Source organism: Callithrix jacchus, chromosome 3 (genome assembly GCF_049354715.1).
Source record: "Callithrix jacchus isolate 240 chromosome 3, calJac240_pri, whole genome shotgun sequence".
NCBI lineage: Eukaryota > Metazoa > Chordata > Mammalia > Primates > Cebidae > Callithrix > Callithrix jacchus.
The window spans coordinates 189,353,676-189,376,790 of record NC_133504.1 but is presented as its reverse complement, the minus strand read 5'-3'; the positions used below and the strand labels follow the sequence as shown (position 1 = coordinate 189,376,790).

Here is a 23,115-nt window from a genome sequence, read left to right as displayed (position 1 = left end):
GCTATCCGCCCACCTTCCATCCATCCATCCATCCATCCATCCATCCATCCATCCATTGTTTGACCACAGTCCACTCTCCCAGCCTTGCACAATCATTCTCCAGGCTACATACCCACCCACCCACCTGTACACCCCTCACCCATCCACTCACACATTCAGGAGTACAGGATCATTCAGAATTTCTGAGTGCCTCAGGTCCCAGGCACACTGGGATAGCTCCAGGCTGCCCAGACTTACATGATTCACATGCTCAGAGGTGAAAGCACAGATCCAGGCCTCAGAAGTGCTCATCATGTCATGTGGCTGGATCCTAATTAATTTCCAGGCTTTGGCCGTGGGAGCCCTCTGTGAATGAGTGGCATGGTACTCCCACTGGGACGTGGATTCCAAGGGTTTCACTGCTGGAATCAGCTATTGGGGATGGGGAGTTATGGTAGCCATTGAATTCTAGAACGGAAATGGAGGGAGCCTGGAGATGCCTTCTCTACGCATAAAAGCTGTTGCCACTCACGTCTTAGGGGTTTCTTCCGTGAAATGTATTCAACAAGGAAGTGCTGAGGCCCGCAGTGCCTGGCCCTGGCCTGGGGGTGATGATTCAGCGGGAGAACCCTGGTTGAGACGGCCTCCGTCTGGGGCTTGTTCAGGGAGGGTTGCTGCCCTCTTGGCTGACTGTCCACGCCGCGGTCCGGGAGCAAGGCTGCACCCAGCAATGCTGTTTTGTGCTAAGAGGGACCTGGAGGACTGTGAAAAGGAGGCTCCTCCCACCACCTCCCCAGGTCTGGATGCGTTCTGGGGAACAGGAGGTGAGAAGGGCTCAAATTCATGAGAAGGGCTCAAATTCATGGTGGGTCAAAACAACCCGTTTGGGGTTCTTCTGGCGGTTGTAGAGTTTGTGGGGAGTGGCAGGTGCTGTGCGAACCCACCTAGGACCTGGGCCAAGGCTGAGGGAGGCCTCCTGGTGGGGGATGAGCTTTCTGCAGGTCGAGGTCAGGACCCCACACCCCAGACACCGGGAAGCAGCCAGAATCTTCTTTGGAAGACTTGCAGACTCCCAGCCTGGCCCGAGGTGTCAGTGTGCTCGCCCAGGGGAGGAGGCTCAGAGGCCTCCAGCCGTCCTGACCTGAATTTTATTCAACCGAGTTCCCCTCCAGGGTTTGCATGGTGATGACTTCCTAACGCGCTGCAGAACTCTGCTCCTTGCTGGGATGCCCAGGGCTGTCTGCTGCTTGGCCGTCAGCAGGACCAGGACTTCTGTCTCTGCTCTGCTGGGTCCAAGCTGTGTGACCTTGGGGCATGGCTTCACCTCTCTGAGCCTTCTTTCCTCAGCTCAAAAATGGGACAATAATAGCATCCCCCCCCCGCCCCCCCGCACAGGGTGCATGCAGATACAAGGGAACCTGTGTTCACGGCCAGCCGAGCCTGGGAAGACGGGTCCCTTCCCTCCCTCTCCTCCCCTTTCCCCCTTCTGCATCCCCCCTCCTCCCCCTCCCCCAGATGGGGGTGTGCAGGTCCAGCTAACCCAGAACGCTGGCAGATTGGAACAGGCTTGGACTCATCGCTTTCTGTCTGAAGCCTTACGTCTTGGCTTACACAGTTAGGATAATCTCAGCGCGGAGCTCTGAAAACTCAGGGGAGAGGAATAGGCCCGGGAGTGAACCGCCTGCCCGCCGGCTTCACTGAGTGAATCAGACGGCGGCTCCATCATTTACCTTCCTATTTACAGAGCAAGCCTCAGCGCCCAGGAAGCCCCGTGTGGCAGAGGCCCCAGGACACAGATGAATGAGGTGTCGGGTGAGGAGCAAGGCTGGCGTGGGTGGGGGTGGGCCTGGCTTTGCGTCCATGCAGGCCTCTGGGCACGCCTGGTGCTTTCAGTGCTGGGTGGCTCATCAGAGCCTGCAGCCCCTGACCTGCTCCTTCAGCTGGACTGCAGGCGCTGCCCTTGGCCCGCTGGCCCCATCTGCCCCAGCTCTCTCCTGGCCTCTCCCCTGTGTCTGCTGGAGCCAGAAGGCCTCCTCAGAGGTCCCAGGCCTCCCCAGGACAGGCTGCCCCTCCTTCGACAGGCTCACTGCTCTGTGCCGCCTGACACTGGCCACCCCAGAAGCCACGCAGGCCATGCTCCTGCAGGCCACCGGAGGGATCCCAGAGTCTTCAAGGTGACAATGGCTGGCTCTCCCCCGGGCCCACCGAGTGCTGGACGCTGTGCCAGAAAACTTTGTGTCTGTCACCTCACCTGGTCCCGGGAAGAGCCGCACCCACCGGGACCAAGATGAGTCCCATTTTGCAGATGAGGAAGCTGGAGCTTGGAGGGCGAGGCCCTGGGCACCGAGGGCGTCATGAGACTGGAGGATTCCGCTGGTCCAGCAGGACGAAGCCGCCCTTCCCAACTGCAGTCGGCGTCTGTCCTGTGCGTGTGTCCAGGTACATGAGCCAGAAGGAGGTCTCCACAAGGACCCAGCTCTCTTCTGCCCGACCCCATTAAGCACCTGCCCTTCACATGCGGGGAGCAGACACCAACAGAGATGACGGGTGACACTGTCTTGAAAATGGTCACCAGACACAGCCTCCAGGCCACGTGGCAGGGCCACACATCCATGGCTGCTACTCTGGGTGACACACACTCCCTTGGGATCCTGGGGATGGACTGAGCCCAAAGCCCCAGCCTGTGCCTGGTTTCCTCTGCTGGTCCACACCTCAGTCCTGCCCTGTCCCAGGGAATCTGAGCCCCAGCCTGTGCCTGATTTCCTCTGCTGCCATCCCTGCTGGTCCACACCTCAGTCCTGCCCTGTCCCAGGGAATCTGAGCCCCAGCCTGTGCCTGATTTCCTCTGCTGCCATCCCTGCTGGTCCACACCTCAGTCCTGCCCTGTCCCAGGGAATCTGAGCCCCAGCTAGAATTCTAATTCAGTGTGTACAGGAATGTTCCGAAACCCTTTGCGTGGGGCCGTCAGACACAGAGCGGCAGTGGGGACCCCGGAATGAGGGTGTCCTGCTGAGGGCTGGCCGTGTTGGTGGTGGGGCCTGGCTTGGAGGGGGCTGTGTCCAGGGTCACACGAGGCCAGCCTGGCCTGTTCCTGCTCCTGCTCTGTGACACTTGCCACCTCCCCAACTCCCCGTGCCAGCTCCTCAGCTGGAAGCTTCAGATCAGCATCCCCCATGGGTCCCGTTGGGTCTTTGGTGAGCTCTCTGGCTTCTTAGCACCCCCACCATGCTTCTCCCACAGCCGTCACACCTCTAACAGCAGCCCGCAGCAGAGCAATTTGACATTTTGGGGAAAAAAAAACCGAGAAAATGAGCATCAGAGACGCACTTGGTGGTGGAGCCGAGGGTCTGTCTCCCACACGTAGGCCTGTGCTGCCTGTGGAGTGGGCTGGCCCTCATGGAGATGCTCCCTCCCTTGTGGTCAGGAGCAGGCTCAAGCCCATCTGGGTCTGGGCATGCTTTGCTGGGTGAGAAAGAGGGTGGAACAGAGCCCCCAGGCTCTCCTCTGTGAAGGAGACCCCCACAGACGCCAGGTCCCCAGCGAGGCCGTGGATTGCGTTTTCAGAGGCAGCTGCTCCCCCGCCCAAGCTCTGCTCCAGGCGGGCAGGGATCTGTGAGACTGGCTGTTCCGATTTCCCCAGAGCTGCAGGGCCTGGCCCACCACAGGAATTCTGACCTTTGTTCAATGAATGAATGAAGCAGTGCATGAATGAATGAATGACACTTTGTGCCAGTCCCTGGTGTGGGTGCTTCCAGCTCACTCCCTCTCACAGCCGTTGGAAGGGGCGTCATTACTGGCCTTTGGCGTCCTCAGCACGGAAATTAGGTGGACGTAAGACGTCTCACAAGGTTGCCACAAACCTGCTTTGAGCTATGATGGCAGCGCCAAGGCTGCTGCTTTTGGGAGCACCACACTGTGGTCATCCTGGGGCTACCAGGGCTGGGCCCGTCTCCCCCTGTCCTCACCCTGTGGGTCCTCCTCCTGAGGAAGCTGGCCTCAGGTCAGTGCCGTCACCAGCACAGCCCAGAAGTCATTTGTGGGCAGCGCCTGAGCTGGGAAATGACCAGGTCATATTTGTGGAGGACAAGCTTTTTTCTCCTCACCCCAAACCAGAGCCCATGGCAGGGAGAAGGACAGAGCCAGCCCACCCTGATCTCACCCCCTCCACCACCATCCTCTGCTTCTCCCCATGACCCGGCCACCTGGCGCACGTCCGTTCCCTGGGGTGCGTAGCAAGCTCTTATGTGGACATCAAAACCCAGCAGGTGCCCCTCCACTCAGGGTAGGGACTAGGTCTTCTCTCTCCTGCTCTGTAAGGGGAGGATGTGATTTACCCAGGGACAGAATCCCCCTTTTACTGATGAGGAAACTGAGGCCACACCTAGAGCAACGGTCTCCAAGTCGCATAAACCCTGGAAGCTGGTGCTGGAATTTGGGGCCCCTAATTCCAGGCTTGCTGTGGTCCCTTCCCAGCCATGCTGCTTAGTTGTAGGTGCCAACCTGGCCAGGCCATGGTCCCCGTGATCCCATCGTGCATCTAGAGGTTTCTGTGCTGGTGTTTTGCGATGTGGCGTGCTTCGGCAGTCAGACTTTAAGGAAAGGAGACGGCCCGGCATAGGGTGGGACGGCCTCATCCGATCCATTGCAGCCCTCAGAACAAACACGAAGGCCTCGCGGAGGAAGCAGGAATTCTGCCTGTAGGCCTCGGTGTGGAGCCCTGCCTGAGCCGGCAGCCTGCCGTGCAGAGGGGCTGGCCAGCCCCCACAACCACCTGAGCCGATGCCCTAAAAGAAGGGTCTGAACATGGACCTCTGTCCTCTTGGCTGTTTCTCAGCAGAAAGCACTGACCGCGCATCAGCTGGGACCTCTTACAGTTGTGGCCTCTGTGACCCTCACCTTGATCCCACCATCCCATCCGATCTCCGGCTCTTCCCTGTCTCCCCCGCCCAGTCCCTGCCTCCAGCAGAGCTCCGAGACTGTCCCTGCTGCACTGCCTGCCTCCCAGCAGCCCAGCCACTGAGGCAGGCAGAGCAGGGCAGGCCCAGAGGGTCAGAGTAGCCTGGTCTTGGGGGTCACAGGACTCGGGACGGGGATTGAGAGTGCAGGTCGGGGAGTTGGCCCCCACCCAAGTTCAACCCCTGGCTCGGTCACTTGCTGTCTGCGTGGCTTCCAGCTGCCCCACTCTTGTGTGTGCCCCTGGAAACTACAGATGAGTGTCACGGGGCTGCAAGCCAAGTGCCCGGAGCTGTGTGTGGTGTGTCGTGTATGTGTCTGTGTGTCCCAGGAATATCAGGGCTGTGGTGGTCACCGTGCAAAGCCCCAATGAGCCAGCTTCAAAGCCCACGCGCCCCCCACTCCCTGTATTCAGGGCTCCCTGGAAATAGAACCAATAGGACGGATGTGTAGAGGGAGACTGCAAGAGACTGATTGTCAGGAATGGGCTCACTGGATCCCAGAGTGGACCAGCCCTGAGGTCTGCAGTTGGCAAGCCGGAACCCTGGGAGAGCTGATGGTGCAGTTCTAGGCTGGCAGCCGACAGACTGGAGACTGAAGCCAGGAGGGGCTCATGGTCCAGGGCAGGCTGGAAGGCCAGCGAGAAACCAGCTTAGCAGTCAGGCAACAGGAACTCCCCTCACTCAGCCTTCACCAATCTGCTCTCCCACACTTGACTCAGTTTACCCATTTGAATGTGAATTCCAGCCAGGGGCACCTCCGAGACACAGCCAGAGTCATTTTGGACCAAATATCTGGGCACCTTGTGGCCCAATCAAGTTGACACGTAAAATTAGCCACATCACTCACAAACCCAAATTGAGAGCTGCCGTAGCTGTGGTGGGCCTCACTCTGAAGTGTTGCCTCCGTTTCCCTGACTGTGTGACTCCAGAACAGGCCCCAGCATCCCCGGGCTCAGCAAACAGCAGGAACACTGCCCCAACAGTGAGAGCCGAGGCCGGAAGCACAGCAACCCATGGGCACGGACCAGGCTTGGACAGCCACAGCGCTCCCCTGGGCTCTCCTGTTCTGCGTGGCCTGGGCCTGTCAAGCTGTCTCTGTGTGTGTCGTGTCTGTGGGCGTATGTGTGTGTCTGCGTGTGTGTGTGCATGTGCATTTGTGTGTGTCATGTCTTGTGGAGGATGTGTGCATTTGTGTGATGCATGGATGTGTGTGTGTCTCTGCATGTGTCTGTGTGTGTGCATGTTTGTGTGTGTTATGTCTGTGGAGGGTGTGTGTGTGCATGTGTGTGACGTGTGTATGTGTGTGTGCATGTGTATATCACTAGTGTATATCATGCCTGTGGAGGGTGTGTGTGTGCACATATGAGGCATGGGTGTGTGTCTCTGCATCTGTCTCTGTGTGTATGCATGTGTGTTTGTGTCATGCCTGTGGAAGGTATGTGTGTACGATGTGTGGTTGTGTTTCTGTGTGTATCTCTGCACATGTGTGTGCATGTGTTTGTGAGTGTCATGTTTGTGAGTGTCATGTCATGTGCACATGTGTGATCGTGGATGTGTGTGTATGTGTCTGTGGCAGGTGTAAGTGTGTGCACATGTAGTGCACAGATGTGTGTCTCTGTGTGCATGTGTGTGATGTGTGGATGTGTGGGTGTCTCTGTGCATCTCTGCATGTGTCTCTGTGTATGTATGTGTTTGTGAGTGTATATCATGTCTGTGAAGTGTGTGTGCACATGGAATGTATGGATGCATCTGTGTGTGTGTGAATGTGTTATATCTGTGGTGTGTGTGTGCACATGTGTGATCGTGGATGTGTGTGTATGTGTCTGTGGCAGGTGTAAGTGTGTGCACATGTAGTGCACAGATGTGTGTCTCTGTGTGCATTGTGTTTAAGGAGTGCGTATATATGTGTGATGTGTGTGTGTGCGTGTGTGTGTTGTGTCTGTGGAGGGTGTGTGTATATGAGCATGTGCATATGTGATGCATGGATGTGTGTGTGTGCATGTGTATGAGTGTGTTTTGTCTAAGGGGTGTGTTTACATGTGTGGTGCATGCATGTGTGTGTGTTTGTGTGTGCATGTAGGTGCATGTGTCGTGTCTGTGGAGGGTGTGTATGCATGTGTGTGCACGTGATGTGCAGATGTGTGTATGTGCATGTGTGTATGTGTCTTGTCTGTGGAGAGTGTGTATGTGTGTGCACATGTGGTGCGTGGATGTGTGTGTCCATGTTTGTATGTGTGTGTGTGTTGTCTAAGGGTGGGTGTATACATGTGTGATGCATGCATGTGTGTGTACATGTGTGATGCATGCATGTGTGTGACTGTGTGTCATGTCTGTGGAGGGTGTGTGTATGTGAGTGTGTGTCTGTGTGTGTATGTGAGTGTGTCTGTGGAGGATACAAGTGTGCACATGTGGTGCGCAGATGTGTGTCTCTGTGTGTGAGTGTGTTGTGTCTAAGGAGTGTGTGTATACATGTGTGATGTATGGATGTGTGTGTCGTGTCTGTGGAGGGTGTGTATGTATGTGCATGTGTGATGCATGGATGTGTGCCTGTGTGTATGCATGTGTATGAGTGTGTTTTGTCTAAAGGGTGTGTGTGTATACATGTGTGGTGCATGCATGTGTGTGTGTCTGTGTGCCTGTGGGTGTGTGTGTCATGTCTGTGGAGGGTGTGTGTGCATGTATGTGTCATGTCTGTGGATAGTGTGTGTGTACACATGTGGTACATGGATGTATGTGTCCGTGTTTGTATGTGTGTGTTTTGTCTAAGGGGTGTGTGTGTATACCTGTGTGATGCACGCATGTGTGGTGTCTGCGTGTGCATGTGTGTGTGTTTGATGTCTGTGGAGGGTGTGTGTGTGAGTTTGTGCACATGTGATGTGTGGAGTGTGTATCTGTGTGTATGCATGTGTGTCATGTCTGTGGAGGCTGTAGGTGTGTGCACATGTGATGTGTGGATGTGTGTGTCCATGTTTGTATGTGTGTGTGTGTGTTGTGTCTAAGGGGGGTGCATGTATATACATGTGTGATGCATGCATGTGTGTGTGTGCATGTACGTGAGTGTATGTCATATCTGTGGAGGGTGTGTATGTTAGTGTGTGCATATGTGATGCATGGATGTGTGTGTGTCTCTGTGTGTCAGTGTGTGAACGCACACAGCTGTGATCAGGTTGGAACCACTCACTTGGAGCCATAAGCTTACCTTGAATTCAGAGTTGGTTATTTTGACCCAAACTTGAACTTCACGTTTTCTGGTTCACTGGCCTTGTTTTTTCTTTTTTTAAAGTAGTTTCCTGAGTTTGATCGAGAGTAACCCAACAAACAACTGGAAAGAATGAGGAAGGGCTCCGGGCAGCCTGGGCCAGCGTGAATCAGAAATGGACGCTGCATGAGGCTCTCGAGTCACATGTGGGCTTTAGAATAGAAGCTGGAGGAGGTCTCGGGAAAGGCCTGTGAGCCAGGCCTTCCCGCCTTGGAGGATGCCCTTCCTGGGGTCAGTGGGCGGCATCTCTGTGCTGTAGTTCCTGGGTTGGGGGACTGGTAAGGGTATACCCAGTCGGGTGCCCAGGAGTCAGGCCTCCCCATGAACCACGCTGCTGACAGCACCCCCTTGGGCAGCCCAGCAAACCCGCAGGGTGGTGCCACTGCATCACCGCCCCTCCTGTACAGAGGAGGCTGGGGCTCGGGGGACTGGGGAGCCTGTCACGGTGAGCTGGGAAATGGCAAAGCTGGGATTTGGTTGGGATGGCTGATCCCATGCCTGGGCCTGTTCCTGTATTCCATGAGGGCATCTCCCCCCGACAGAGTCCCCCGGACAGAGTCCCACCTGCACAGAGTTCTTGAATAGCCTGTTCCCTCTGACTGAAATGCTCTTCCCTGCCCTCGCCGCTCGTCTTTGCTGAGAGCTCTAGCAAGCAGAGCCTGAGACATAGGTTAAGTGCTAAGGGTTTATTTGGGGAGGGAAGGGTGCAATTTCAGGGCAGCACGTGGAAGGAAAAAGGAGGGGAGTGAGAGAAAGGCAAGAATGATTTGGATGACTATCAGGTGAGCCATGGTCCCCAGAAGCAGCCAGAACCCATGGGATGAGGACATGCTGTGGCCAGCACGGTCCCTCAGAAAGAGGACAGGGAAGATACCCTCCAGCTTCCATTACCCACGGGGCTCTCTTCCTGGGGAGTGGATGCCAGGCTGCGCCACCCACCCTCTGGTAGATGCTCGGAAATGCACTCCTGTGCCCAGTAGCCCGGCCTTGGACAGAGTCTTACAGTAGAGGAAGGGTTGGGAGATTCTGGGGTGGGAGATGGATCAGCCCCCGGTGCAAGGCCAGCGTCCTGCTCAGCAGCGTTAGAAGCAAGGATGGAGCAGAGTGGCTGGGGGCCTGCGAGACAGGCGTGTCCCAGGCAGGCTGATTCCGGCTCGGCCTCCATGGCCTGGCTATCCTGGAACTAACCTTGTAGCTACCGACCAGGGTCCCACTGAGGGGCGGGCACAAGCAGACGCATCCAGGCAGCTCGGTCCCTCCGTTCCCCTGCCTGGGTGGGAGCTCTGAGCAGGCAGGGCAGGCTCTGGTTTTGCTGGGCACTGTATTTGCTGCTCTTGGCACAAAGACAGTAGTGATCAAGCATGCGCTCTTTGGACCAGGTGGCAGCACTCAGAGCATGTCATCCTTCTCTGGAACTTCGCAGTCCTCCTTGCCAACTTGGGGAGGACCAACCTCTTGGTCTAACACTCAAAGCTCCTGCGTCAACTCTACGTGGGCGCATGCAGGCGGTGGGTGCACACACATATAATGCACACACTCTCACACTCAATGCACGCACACACGTGGTACACACACAACACACACAATGCACACGCTCACACATGCCATGCACACACTCGCACACTCAATGCACACACATACATGGTGCACACACAGCACACACACACAATGCACATGCTCACATATGCAATACACACACTCGCACACTGAATGCACACACACGTGGTGCACACACAATGCACACGCTCACAAACAGTGCACACACTCACACACTCACTGCACACACCCAGTGCACATGCTCACACACACAATGCACACACGTGGTGCACACTGCACACTCACAATGCGCACACTCACACACAATGCACACAATCACATGCTCAATGCACACACACGTGGTGCACACAATGCACAGACAATGCACACACAGTGCACACACACTGCACATGCTCATGCATGCAATGCACATGCTCACACATGCAATGCACACAGTCGTATGCTCAATGCACACACACACGTGGTGCACATATAGTGCACACACACATAAATGCACACACTTATACACTCAATACACACATATGGTGCACACACAATGCACATACTCACACACACATTGCACACACTCACATGCTCAATGCACACACACGCAGTGCACACAGTGCACACACAATGCACATGGTCATACATGCAATGCACACACAGACACTCAATGCATAAACACACATATGATGCACCCACAGTGCATACACACACAATGCACACACTCGCACAGTCAATGCACACACGTGGTGCACACACAGTGCACGCACAATGCACATGCTCACACACAATCTGCACACTCTCACACTCAATGCATACACACACGTGGTGCACACACAATGCGTATGCTCACACACAATGCACACACACACTCAATGAATACACACACACTCAATGAATACACACACACGTGGTGCACACAGTGCATACACACAATGCTCACACGCTTGCACATGCGACACACACTTTCACGTGCAGTGCACACACTCACACATGCAATGCACACTTACACACATAATGTGCACACACACAGTGGACACGCACATGCACAGTGCATACACACTTGCACATGCAATGCACACACTCACACATAATGCACACACACAGAGTGCACACAGTCACACACACAATCCACCCACACAGTGCACACACTTGCACACGCTGTGCACACACTCTCACCTGTGACATGGGCACTCACCCGCTGTGGTGGAGATGGCCTCCTGAGCAGCTCTGCAGGACCTTGCAGCCCAGGCTGGCTGCTTTCCTTCTGGGCTGTGACCATGAAGAAGTCACTTCTCCTCAGCTTCCGTTTCTGGAAAATGCGATGAACGAGGACGCTCTGAAGACAAGGCTTTTTTCCCATGCCTGGCTGAAGGCAGTCCCTGCCCCCATACTCACTGTCATCTCCCTGAAAAGAGGACAATTACCTTCCATCCCAGTTCCCACAAAGCCTGTCCTGCCCCCGTCCTCTTCCAGTTACTTGATTTTCGAAACAAGTGGTGGTTTGGGGACATCCCGATGGCCCGAGGTGGCGTCAGTCACAGGCAGAGGGAGGTGCTGGCAAGAGGCTGCCTGCGGGCCACACAGAGGGAAGCATGTTAATTCAGGAGCTGTGCCCCCGGGGTAGGTGCTGGGGTTCTGGTAGGACCCCCCTTTCCAGACCCCTTTAGCTGGCCGCACCTTCAAATGCCGGAAGGAGGCCCAGCGGGTGCAGTCACGGTTGACCTCCCACACCTGAGTTACCCCAAGGACAGGTGTCCTTAAAAGAAGAGGCGGCATCGACGTAGACAGGGAGACTCCAGGACCACAGAGGCAGAGATGGAGCGGTGCGGCCAGGAACCCGGGGAGAGGCAGAAAGAGCTTCCCCGGGGCACCCGATTCCCAACTTGTGGCCCCCAGAGCCTAGTGGGAGAGAATTGTTGCTGTTTCAAGCCGCACTGCCGACATCTGCTGTGGAGGGTGTGTGAGCCAGAAGCAAGGCTTGTTCTGCAGTGACCTGTCAAGAGCCTCCTGTGTCCTGGGGACCGCAGTGGCATGAATAGAGACAGCATGAGGCCACCACTGTGAATGAGGGGTGTCCGAGGCCAGTAACATGGAGGGGGACCGAGTCCAGCCAGAGGGTGAGAAAGGGCCTTCCCACGGTGATGGTGGAACTCGATTTGAAGCTGAAGTGGAAATTTTGTGGATGAAGGAGGAGGAAGGGTGTTACAGGGGAGGGATCAGCATGGACGATGCCGCAGAGGACTTCCTGCCCTCCTGGGACCCCAGCTCCTGCGTCATCGTGATGGTCAACTTGACTGGGTCACTGGGTGCCCCGACACTTGGTGAACCCTTGTTTCTGGGAGTGTCTGTGGTGGGTGTTCTGGGTGAGATCGGTGTTGGAATTGGTGGGCTGAGTAAAGCGCACCCAGCCTGTTGGACAAAAGCTGGAGGGGTGAGCAATCTGCTGTCTCTGCCTGGCTCTCAGCTGGGACATCGGTCTCCTGCCTTCCAACAGGGATGTGACCACCAGTGCTGGGGCCTCCAGCTCACAGACGGCACAGCGTGGGACTCCTCCGACCCATCATTGCCAACCCAACCCTTGTGATCTCCCTCTCTTTCTCTTCTTAGCTATTTATCTCCCTTTGGTTCTGCTTCTCAGAAGAGCCTGACTAGTAATGGCCATAATAATATTGAACATGCAGAGCCCTGGGCCCGCTCGAGACTCCCTGGACCAGCACTGCTGGAGCAGGGGCCTGGGAATCTGCATTTTAGCTGGTATGCCCTGCAGGTTCTCACCAAAGCAAGCGCCAATAACTCCAGATGTCGCAGGCGGCCACCCCCACTCCCGAACCTGGAACTCTGACTCTGCCAGGTGCCCCTCGGATGTTCCTTTGTGACCTGGGGGGGTGTTGTCTGAGCCCACAGGGAGCCAGCTCCGGCTGTGGTCACCACACAGCCACTGCCTGGCCAGGGCTTCTCATCGCATGCCTGGGTAGGGCTGTGTGCTGGGAGCGGGGGCTCTTTCCCCCGGTGAGGCGTGGGATAAGGACAGTGGCATCTCGGAATCCCTGTCTTCAGCGGCTCCTGGGGATGGGAGCTTGGGGCCCAGCTCTGGCTGTTCAGGGCAAATGCCCCAGGAGCTGCAGGCCCCGGTACAGGCGGGTTTCTGCAATACCCACCCTACAAACCAGGGGCGCTGTCCAGCCACCCCAAACCTTCTCAGTGTCCGGCTGGGGACCCTCCAGGCCACCCCCAGGGGTTACCTCCCCAGCATTGGCAACAGCTCCACCCTCTCCAGAGGACACCTCCTAAGACATGGGATGCAGCCAGCGGGGTGGAGAGAGGGTCCAGGCGCCGGCCGCAGCCTGGGGAGACCCAGTGTGCGCCCTCTCTCTCAAGACTGGGGGCTTCCATTCGTAGAATGGGCAGGGTGGGGGGTTAGGGCTGGACATTCTCAGGATGCTCCATGGTGACTTGTGGACCTGGGCAGTAGGATGCTGGGGCCCCTGGGAGGCAGATGGACATCAGGGCTGCTAGGCCCTGCCCCTGGGGGCAGCTCTGTGCTGCGGAAGGGTTTCTGGCAGCCAGGCCTCCAAGAGCTCTGGGTGTTGGTTAACAGCGGTGCTCTTCTGTGGAAGCTGGGGTACGGAACGGGGTGCTGTGTGGCACGCACATGGGCCAGACAGCAGGTGAGCCCCAGGCGGGCAGCAGGGCTTGCTGAGCAGAGGCTGGCTGAGGGGTTTTGGGAAGTGCCTACTTCTGTTTTCAGCATCCTAAGAAAGAAGTGGCCTCTGCCGTCTCACCAGAGGACAGAGGGCCCCTGAGTCAGCGTTTCTTTCTCCACAGGGACAGGGACCATGAGGCGTTTTTGAAAAATCCCATTTAAAAAAGGAAGTCATGCATTCTTTCCAACCCCCAATCCAAGAGGATTCACAGGAGTGGGAGAGGGTCCCACAGAATCTTACATCAGACAGAGTCCTTTAAACAAATGAGCCGCCATCCGGGACCCTGTCCTTCTGGGCTTCCAGCCCCAGATGTCCCACCAGCACTGCCCAGGCCCTGTCCTGCCCCCAGGCCCTGGCTGGCTCTGCCATCTGCCTGGAGAGCAGCTCTGTCCCATCTGGCTAGACTGCCCGGGCCTCCCTCCAGCAGTCCTGGACCAGGCAGGGCTCTGATGACCTCCTCCTCTGCTCCCACTGGGCAGGTGTCGCCCTGCACCAAGAGTGGGGTCCCAGCATCAACCTCCAGCGGGGGACTGGGACCTGAGTGCAGGGTGGTGGGGGCTCGGGGCAGGTCCTGTCCTTAAGCGTGTTGCTTGCTGCAGACAGAGCCCACATGACCAATATCTAAATCAGCAGGTTCTTGCTGATAGTTTTTTATTTCATGGAAACATTATGTTAAGTACATAATTTTAAAAGCCAACTCATTCCCCAGCTTTCTCTGAAAACCGTCGGTCTCTCCCCCTCCCCCTCCTGCTCCCCCATGAGCCCCTCCCCCTCCCCTCCCCTCTCCCTCCCCCAGGAGCCTCCTCCCCTCCCCCTCCCCTCCCCCTCCCCTCCCCCATGAACCCCCTCCCCCTCCCCCTCTCCCATGAGCCCCCTCCCCCTCCCCCTCCACCATGAGCCCCCTCCCCCTCCCCCTCCCCTCCCCCTCCACCGTGAGCCCCCTCCCAGGGAGCTGCTACTTTCAACTTTTCATCTGTTTTTGTTTGGTTCCACTGGTTTGGTAGTTTTCTCTGTATTTCCAGGTGGCGTGTTCATTCTGCTGTTGATTTTCAGATTTTAGATGCCGCCTCTTGACTTCCAACTCCGGCAGACACGCACTGACTTCTCTCACGGCCTCGTTTCCGCTTCCTCCCCACCTCCCATCAAGAAAAACCACACTTGCAATCTAATTACCGCTCATATATGAATCGACACATCAACGTATGAAGTCTTCTAAATCCGGTTTAACAAACATCTGAGCAATTTGTTAGTGAAGCCGTTGCTGTGTTCCTGTCATATTCTTCTCCCTGTCCGTGGCCAGCTGCAGTCCCCACCCCACGGGCTACTTCCCACGCATGTCCTTGCATTGCACCCCTCACTTCTGCTCACTCCCTTCTCTGTGTTCCCCTTACTAATTCTTGCCCTGAACATTTCAACAAAGCGATGACCGTATTCTCTTTCAGGTCATGTCCCACAGCAGGTGGCTTGTTCTGCCCGCTTCTCTCTCTGGGAATCCCCGTCTTGGACGCTCTTCTTTCTCCTGCTGTGAGCTGCTCCACCATCACCCTCAGAGAATGTCTTGTCTCTTCCCTGTGACGAACCCCGTTTCCTAGTCTTTTGTCTTCCTTTATATTGTTTTGTTCCTTCGTGCAGTGGTCTACATCACAGGAGGAACATGCGGGGGTCCTGACCCAGGGGCGTGGGCAATAAACTCCGTAAATGGAGAATTGGTGTCCATAGCTGGTGCCGTGTGGATAGCAGGGCTGGGTATAGAATTCCAGGAGGGGCGGGCATGAGCCTCCTCAGCGCCACTCTCTCCCAGCTACAGATGGCCACTGAGAAGTTGGAATCCATTCTGACGCCTCATCCTGTTTGTGACATGTTTCCACTTTTTCCCTGAAAACTGTATTCCTGGTACTGTGAAACTGCATGCAAATGTACCTGTGTGGCTCTGTGTTTGTGCCTCGTACAGGACACTGGAGGCCCTGGGGCTCTTATTTGTGGTCTTCGTTCTGGGACAGGTGTTAGTTATTCCTGAGAACACCTCCTTCCACGGTTGCCATCCTCTTCTTCAGAAAGGCTTTTGTTCCTTGTTGGCTCTTCTGGGGTCTTCCTCCAATTCCCATGCCTCCCCTGTCCATCTCCATGCTTGTCTCTTTGTCCTCTTGGTCTTCTGAGGTGTGTCCCATGCCCCCTACTCTGCCGTCTACAGTCCTTTTCTTAATATGCAGGCATTGGGGCTGAATGTTCATTTTCTATGGGACTGCCCTGTGTCTGATTTTCTGAATGCATGGTCTTCTCTTAGGTGTTTGAGGTTCTCTCTTTCTCTTGGGTGAGGGAGTCTCTCTCTGTCTACGCTCCCAGTTCCTTTCTCATTCGGATGTCCGTGTCTTTCATGTCAGAGGTCTTCACTGATGTTGGTGATCTGTGGCTCCGTCGTATGTAAGACTCAGGCTCCATTACACATTTGCCTAGCTATCTGGGCTGCCCCCAACCCCGAGCCCACCCAGTGGGGCCTGGCACCAAGGGGGTGATGTGTGGACCGACTCTGACCTCCCCAACTGCCAGGGCTCTGTGCAAGAGCAGGCACTCTTTGCAGAGGTGTTGATGATGTTGAAAAGCTGGACCAGCCTAAATGTGCTTCAACAGGGCACCCAACTTGTGATTTGGGTCCATCCTGACCAGGAATTCCATCCAACTTAAAGTGCTGCTCCAGGTCTAAGACCATTAGCAGAAAAAGCCACTGAGGATCTATTATGAAGCAGAGTCACAGAGCCCGGAGCAGAACAGGCCCAGCTGCGCGAAGGGATGGATGTCGTGTTCAGAACAGGCTTCGTCAAAACTTTCCCCGTGACTGTTACTTCTGGGTGGTGAGATTTGGGGTGATTTCTACTCTCTTCTTTACAGCTTTCTAGAGGATCTAATTTGTTTTTCTACAACAGATAATGGCTTTATAAAGCCGTTTTCATCTTGTATTTTAAAAAAATGTCATTCTCTCCAAAGTCTCCTCACTGCTTAAAAACCCATGCCGGCTCCCCCCTTCCCTCTGCCACTAGCTCACAAAAACACACCCTGGCAGGGTGACAAGACCCCTCAGGCCTTCCCGAGCTCCCAGGCCACCGCCCTCAGGCTATGCGACTGTCCCAAAGCCACGTCAAGTTTCTGCCTCCCTCACTCTGCCACATTGACGTGCTGGTGGCTGGTGGCCTGCCCTGCCCTGGGTTCTCCCCAGTTCCATCCGGGGGCACTACGTGATCCAGGGTCTCCCAAAGTCCCGCTTTCCAGTGCTGTAAGGATTGCCACGGTGTCCATTTTTCTGGCCTTTTCTGGATTTTCTGGTCTTTTCAGTCTTTGAAACAGTCCAGGTGACAGGTGATGGGTGCTGCTCACCTGCCTCCAGGGCCCCACGTGGCTGCGGGTCCCAGGGAGACACAGGCTGGGTTTCCCTAGAGAGGGGAACAGAGGGAAGGGTGCCGGGAACGCCAGTGTGCGAGGTCGGACCCTACTTCTTTCCTGTGTCAGAGGCGGGAGAAGCGGGTTCTGGGATCGTCATGGTCCCTGAAATCAGTTGACAGCTGTCTTCAACATGGTTTATTTATCTGAGAAAGCGGCGCCTTCTTAACAAGTCAGCCCGTGGTTGCCTGGGAAAGCGGAGACTCGTTCCGCCCTCTGGGACGGTAGTGTGTACTTGGGTCTGCATCTCCAAACCACGGTTGAAAGCGGCGTTTGAACACGGAATGTTTTCTCTCTTTGTTGTTTTGAGATACGCTGGCTAATTGGGAGTTAATTTGTTCTGCAATGATTCAGGCCTTTTCTGCCTGAGCCCAGGGAGTAAAAGGTCTCACTTCCAAGACATAAAATTTCCACTCGCAGGGTTGAGAGCTGTGGGTTGGTTGAATAACGAGTGCTCTTCGGAACTGGATTTTATGTGAAGGCACCAAGTTTTGTTCTTCAGAGTTAACTACCTGCAGCTCTTCCTTCCGTGTCTAGAAGGCAGGAGAAGAAATGACACTGTGTGCCGCCATGAACCCCCTCCTGCCTGGCTCTGAGGACGAGTGTGCTCGGGTGGGTCCTATGCCCCATGACCTAGCCCAAGCTCTGGTGGGAGTGGGGGCCTGGGGAAGAGAGAGGACACCCTCATTCAGTGATCACCCCAGGAAACCTCGGTCCTGAGGGCCACCCCAAACTCCTGTGACAGCTTAGATTCTGAGGACCTAAGAGGAGGTACCATGCCCGAGGGAAGGACAGCCGTGGGGGGGAGGCCTGTGCCTGCTGTCTGTCATCTGTCATTCCCATGGGGCTGGGACCCGAGGGGCTGGGGTGAGAGGGAATGGGAAGAGGTCTCCTTTGGAGCTGGTGAGAGTGGAGGGGCCCTGAAACCTCTGGGTCCCACCTCCTGAATGCATGCCAGTGCCCCAGGGTCGGGAGGAACAGGCTGACGGACCCTCTGCAGAGTTGCAGGAGGTGCAGGCAGGGGTCCAGGATGGTGGAGCCCGTTCACCAAATGAGGAAGCCAAAGTGGAGTGTTTCTCCCAGAGTGGGGACCAGGCCATTTTTCTTCATCTCCAAGGCTGACAGCTTGGAATGTCCTCTGGGCACAGAGCTCTGGCAGTAGAGGAGGCCAGCTTCCTGGGACAAATGCCCGCTCTCCACACGCGGGAGGAGGGGGGCAGGGTGGCAGGTCAGACCCAGGCCCTGTGGCTGGCAGGGGTAATGCTTCCCAGTGTGGCCCAAGGAATACCAGGGCCCCACCTCTGAGTCAAATGCAGCTGGTGCTCTGGAGGCATGGCCTGGGAATCTATATCTTAGCAACGGCCAGAGTCCAGGTGCACACCTGTCTGAGGACCCCCGCAGCTTCCGTGCTCACTCCCATAGACAGATGCATGAACCAGCACCAAACTGCCATACGCTGAAAGTGCCAGAGCGTCAGATGCAGGTGGAGTGCTGCCCGCCACAGTGGCAGACGAGGATGGGGCGTGGCCACAGCACGGGGAGGAAAAAGCAAGGGCAGAGAGGACTCTCCTATGCAGAGGAAAGACCAGGGGCACAGGTCCAGAGGTGGGGGGTTGGTGGAGAATTAGGGGGCTCTAGGTGGAGGGTCAGGTAGGGGGCTGGGTGGAGACAGTGGGGTCCTGGGTGGAGGGTCAGGAGAAAGCTGGGTGGAGGTTCAGGTGGAGGGTGGGGGTGCTGGGTGGAGAGTGTGGGGTGCTGGTTGGGGTGCTGGTTGGAGGGTCAGGTGGGGGCTGGGTGGAGGGTCAGGTGGAGGGTGGGGAGTGCTGGGTGGAGGGTCAGGTGGGGACTGGGTAGTGTCAGATGGGGGTTGGGTGGAGGGTCAGGTGGGAGCTGGGTGGAGGGTCAGGTGAAGGGTGGGGGTGCTGGGTGGAGGGTGGGTGGGGTCTGGGTGAAGGGTCAGGTGGGGGCTGGGTGGAGGGTCAGGTGGAGGGTGGGGGTGCTGGGTGGAGAGTGGGGGGTGCTGGGTGGAGGGTCGGGTGGGGGCTGGGTGGAGGGTCAGGTGGAGGGTGGGGGGTGCTGGGAGGAGGGTCAGATAGGGGCTGGGTGGAAGGTCAGGTGGAGGGTGGGGGGTGCTGGGTGAAGGGTCAGGTGGGGGGTGCTGGGTGAAGGGTCAGGTGGAGGCTGGGTGTGCTGGGTGTGGACGGGGGATGGAGCATTAAATGGGGGCGGGTGAGGCCTGGAGTTAGTCCATTGGCATACCAGACTTCTCTTGCGGAGGCTGGGGAGAAGGGAGTTCCTGGGAGGAAGATGCAGGTGAGAGATGGGCTCTGGGGCATGGGCACAGCAGAGCTCGTGGTGAGGGGCATGTGGGAGGATCCCCCTGGTCTTGCCACAGCTCCACACTGGCTTAGCTGATTCTGCAGATGGCCCTGCCTCTTGGGATCCAGAGAAACTTGTCCCTGGGCCTCTGCATTGCAGCTGCAAAGGTGTCCTCTGGGTCCTGGCGGGGTGGGGAGGGGTGTGCACAGTGGGCAGAGCCGGGGCGGGGGTGGGCTCAGAGCCCTGGCTCCAGGCCCAGCACCCCTCCCTGGGTCACCATTCCCTTTGTCCAGGCTGCCTGTCCTACAAGTTGAAAGTTCCGGAATGAGAGTCACCTCGCATGGGTCAGTTCTACACACAGGAAAGCTGCGTAACAAGTCACCCAGCCAAATGGCCTGTAACAGAAGGTGTTTCTTTCTTGCTTGTGAGTCTGTGAGCTGGCAGGTGCTGGGCAGGGCTCCAGGAGGAGGGTTCTCCTCTGCTCTTTGCTGTGTCCCCAACCCTAGAAGCAGGGGACCAGTGAGTCATGCCCTTGTCATGGTGGGGGCTGGGCACTCTGGGAGGGCCTGCCAGAGGTGGGAGCTACCCTGGGCTTGGGCCCAGAATACTCAGGCTGGCAACCCTCTGGCCTCATTGCCAAGCCAGCTTCCCTGTGGTGCCATGGGGGCCCGGTGACCTTTGCTGAGTGGCCGTCTCATGTTCCGCCTCCTTACTGACCAAGCACCCCTGGCTCCCAGGACAGTGCAGGCACCGCTGTGGAGTCCAGTGCCCGCCCTGTAGTGCTACCCTGGGCTGTGGTCCCTGCTGTCTGCCTGGCTCAGGACTGGAGACTCCCTGAGGTCAGGGCTGCCTGGACCCCCTGCTGCCCCATGGTGTTCGTGCAGGATGGTGCTTCAAGAGGAATGAAGGAAGTGAAGGAGAACAAGGGCGAGACAGAGAGGACAGGGAGGAGGAGGAATGGAAGATGCAGGTGCCAGACTCACACTCAGAGGGGAGGGAGGAATGACTCCCAAGAGCGTGGGTGAGCCCTGGGACCCGCACCTTCAGCTGCTCTGCCCCTCCCAACAGAGGTTGACCTAGATGGCCAAGAGGGGCAGGCGCTGGTCCTGTTGGCCAGGCCTTGCTTTGGGAGCAGCCACTTCTCCAGAATGCCTTGTTCTGCAGACTTGCTTTCTTCTGCTGGGAGACTGAAAGCGTTGATGCCCCCACCTTCCTGGCCTTCCCTGCTCCTCCTCAGGCTCCCTGCCCTGGCCTGGAGGTGTGCAGGCTGGCAGGATGAGGGGCGTCAACACAGGAGGCTGCACTGCTCCCGGCACCCGAACCCTGTACCCTGTACCGTATCCCACACCCTGCACCCTGCATTGTGCATCCGGCACCATCTGCCCTGCACCCACACCCCGCACCCCACACCCTGCATCCCTGCACCCCAAACCCCACACCACACACCCTACACCCCACAACCTGCATCCCTGCATCCGGCATCCTGCAACGCGAACCTTACACCCTGCACCCCACATCCCGCATCCCCACACGCTGCACCCCTGCATCCTGCACCCCACACCCCTGCACCCGAATCCCTGCACCCTGAATCATGCATCCTGCACCCTGCACCTCACATCCCTGCATCCTGCACCCCACACCCCTGCACCCGAATCCCTGCACCCTGAATCATGCATCCTGCACCCTGCACCTCACATCCCTGAATCCTGCACCCTGCACCCCACACCCTGCATTCTGCACCCCACATCCCGCATTCCCACACTCTGAATCCTGCACCCTGCACCCTGCATCCCCATCCCGCATCCCAAATCCAAGTCCGGGAGCACCTGTTGAACAGAGAGGATCAGCCCCAAAAGCAATCCCACCCCAGGTGCTGCACAGAGTGACTTCGTAGATCTTGAAGTAGGTAAGCCTGGATCTTAACACCTGAAAGCCTTTACAAGAGGTAATTGCTTGACTGCAATTGTCTTAGGAGGTTTAACTAACCTCATGGGTGCTTTTTAAGAATATTCTTGAGTTTAAAATTCCACCCACGGCCACCGAATGTGGGGCTCTGAGTGGCGTCCAGAGGCCTTCGTCCCCCCAACACTTGGTACACCTTTGCCCCAAGAAAGGGGTCTAGGGGGGGCCTCTGGCGATGCAGCCAGCCCTGCCCGGGAGGTGCAGGTCCCCGTTGCCAAGGAGACAGCTCTCTTGCTGTCAGTGCGGAGAGCCAGGTACCCCTCCTGCGGCTCCAGTTGAGGAGAGCTGGGGGGATGAGGAAGAGGGTAGGGCTGGGTGGGGAAGAGATTTTCTCAGTGACAGGCACTTTTCTGAGCCCCAATTTCCTGAGTGATTAAATGGGGAGCGAGGCTTCCTCATCAGGTTCCTGTGAGGATTAACTCAGAGAATGCAGGTAAAATGAGGTAAGACGCCTGACACAGGACACCGGAGCTGGCAGCGGATGAACCCTGTGGAGATGCTGTGGCTGTGTGACCCGGCACTTCATCTCTGGCTCTGGAATGAGGTTGGGCCACAGCTCCCCACTTCTAGAGGAATTTCAGCATCCATCGAGGTGCTCTCACAGCACCGAAGCCAAGACAAAAACCACATACCCAGCTGCCCAAGTCACCACGAGTGCCCCACGAGATGCTGGTGGCGGCGGGCGCTGCGAGGAGCCGAGGTGACCACGGGCTTCTGAGGAATCAGCCGAAAACAATTACATGCAATTTAATGAAGATGGTAGGAAGGAATGAGCAAGGAGCACCGTTCGTAAAGGAGTCACAGTAGTTTAAAAAGTTATTTTAAGAGTGGCAAAGTCACCGCGTGCGTGAGAGGGCTGGTGCCTACCTGCAGGCCTGGCTGGGGGCCGGCCTCCCCGCTTCCTGTGGAGGGTGGGACTCAGGGTCAGCAGGGAAGGGACATTTTTCAAGCATTGAGGAGGCATTGCCCTGTGCTGGGGCCTGTTTTTAGTGGAGGAAACCGAGGCAGGGAGAGCTGGAGGTATTTGGCTGGGGACGGACGCGAGCAGGAGGCGGGACCGGGACATCCTGGCTCGTCAGGTCCATGATGTGCTCCAGCTGGAAGGTGTGCTCGGGCGCCTTGGTGGCCAGGCCGTTGGGCAGGAAGCTTGCATGATCCTGGTTGCATCTCTTTGGATCTAGAAGGTGGAATGAGTGATATTTAACCAGCTTTCGAAAGGCAGGTGAGTTTCATCGGTTCTAACCTGGGCCCAGGGGAAAAATTCACATGACCTTGGAAAACTAATTCTGGATGAAGCTTCAATGACCGATCCTCCTTCCTCCATCCCGGTGGTTCTCAGAAGCCCTGCTTCCCAGGAACTTTGGTTTTCCCATGGGAAAGGGTAGTCTTTCATCAACTTGCAGAGAAAAGTAAGATAATGACAAGAATTCTTTAACTTTTCCGTACGTGAATTCCAACGTTTGTAGCTGCTACAGCTGGGCTGTACCCAGGACCATGGGCCGGGCTGTACCCCCAAGCCTGAAAGAGCAGCCCAAGGCATGTGCCCCAGGGGGGCTTATCGAACCTCATCCCCCAGGAAAACCCTCACTGTCATAAATGTGCCCTGGCTGGCGGTTCCTGCATGGGAATGGAAGACAAGGCTGACGTGCCTGGCCAGCCATGGCCACAGCGCTGGGGCTGGGGGGCATATTCCACCCTCTCCCGCACGCTGCTGCCTCAGTGGGCACATCCCAGGGCTGCCTCCCGGAAGGCAGGACACGACTGCTTCTGAGGTGCTGAACTCGGCATCCAGGGCCTCCCCTGGCCCTTGCTTTCCACCACACCAAAGGTGTGCCTGGCCGCAGCTACAGTAAGGAAGAGGCAGCTGATGGATGCCACGGGGGCCAGGACGCAGGGGACAATGTGCCCTTGTGCCGGCTCTCGAGGGTGCTTCATGTTCCATCCCATGAAATCAGTGTCACTC

General features: G+C 56.8%; 1 long non-coding RNA gene across 1 annotated transcript; it reads left to right on the top strand.

Annotated features, from left to right (window-relative positions):
* The first annotated feature begins 592 nt into the window (after positions 1–592).
* Positions 593–3,685, top strand: LOC118152116 (uncharacterized). The gene is made up of 3 exons (XR_004740468.3): positions 593–803; positions 1,724–1,791; positions 2,285–3,685. It is a non-coding gene; the product is annotated as an uncharacterized LOC118152116 (long non-coding RNA).
* The last annotated feature ends 19,430 nt before the right edge of the window (positions 3,686–23,115 follow it).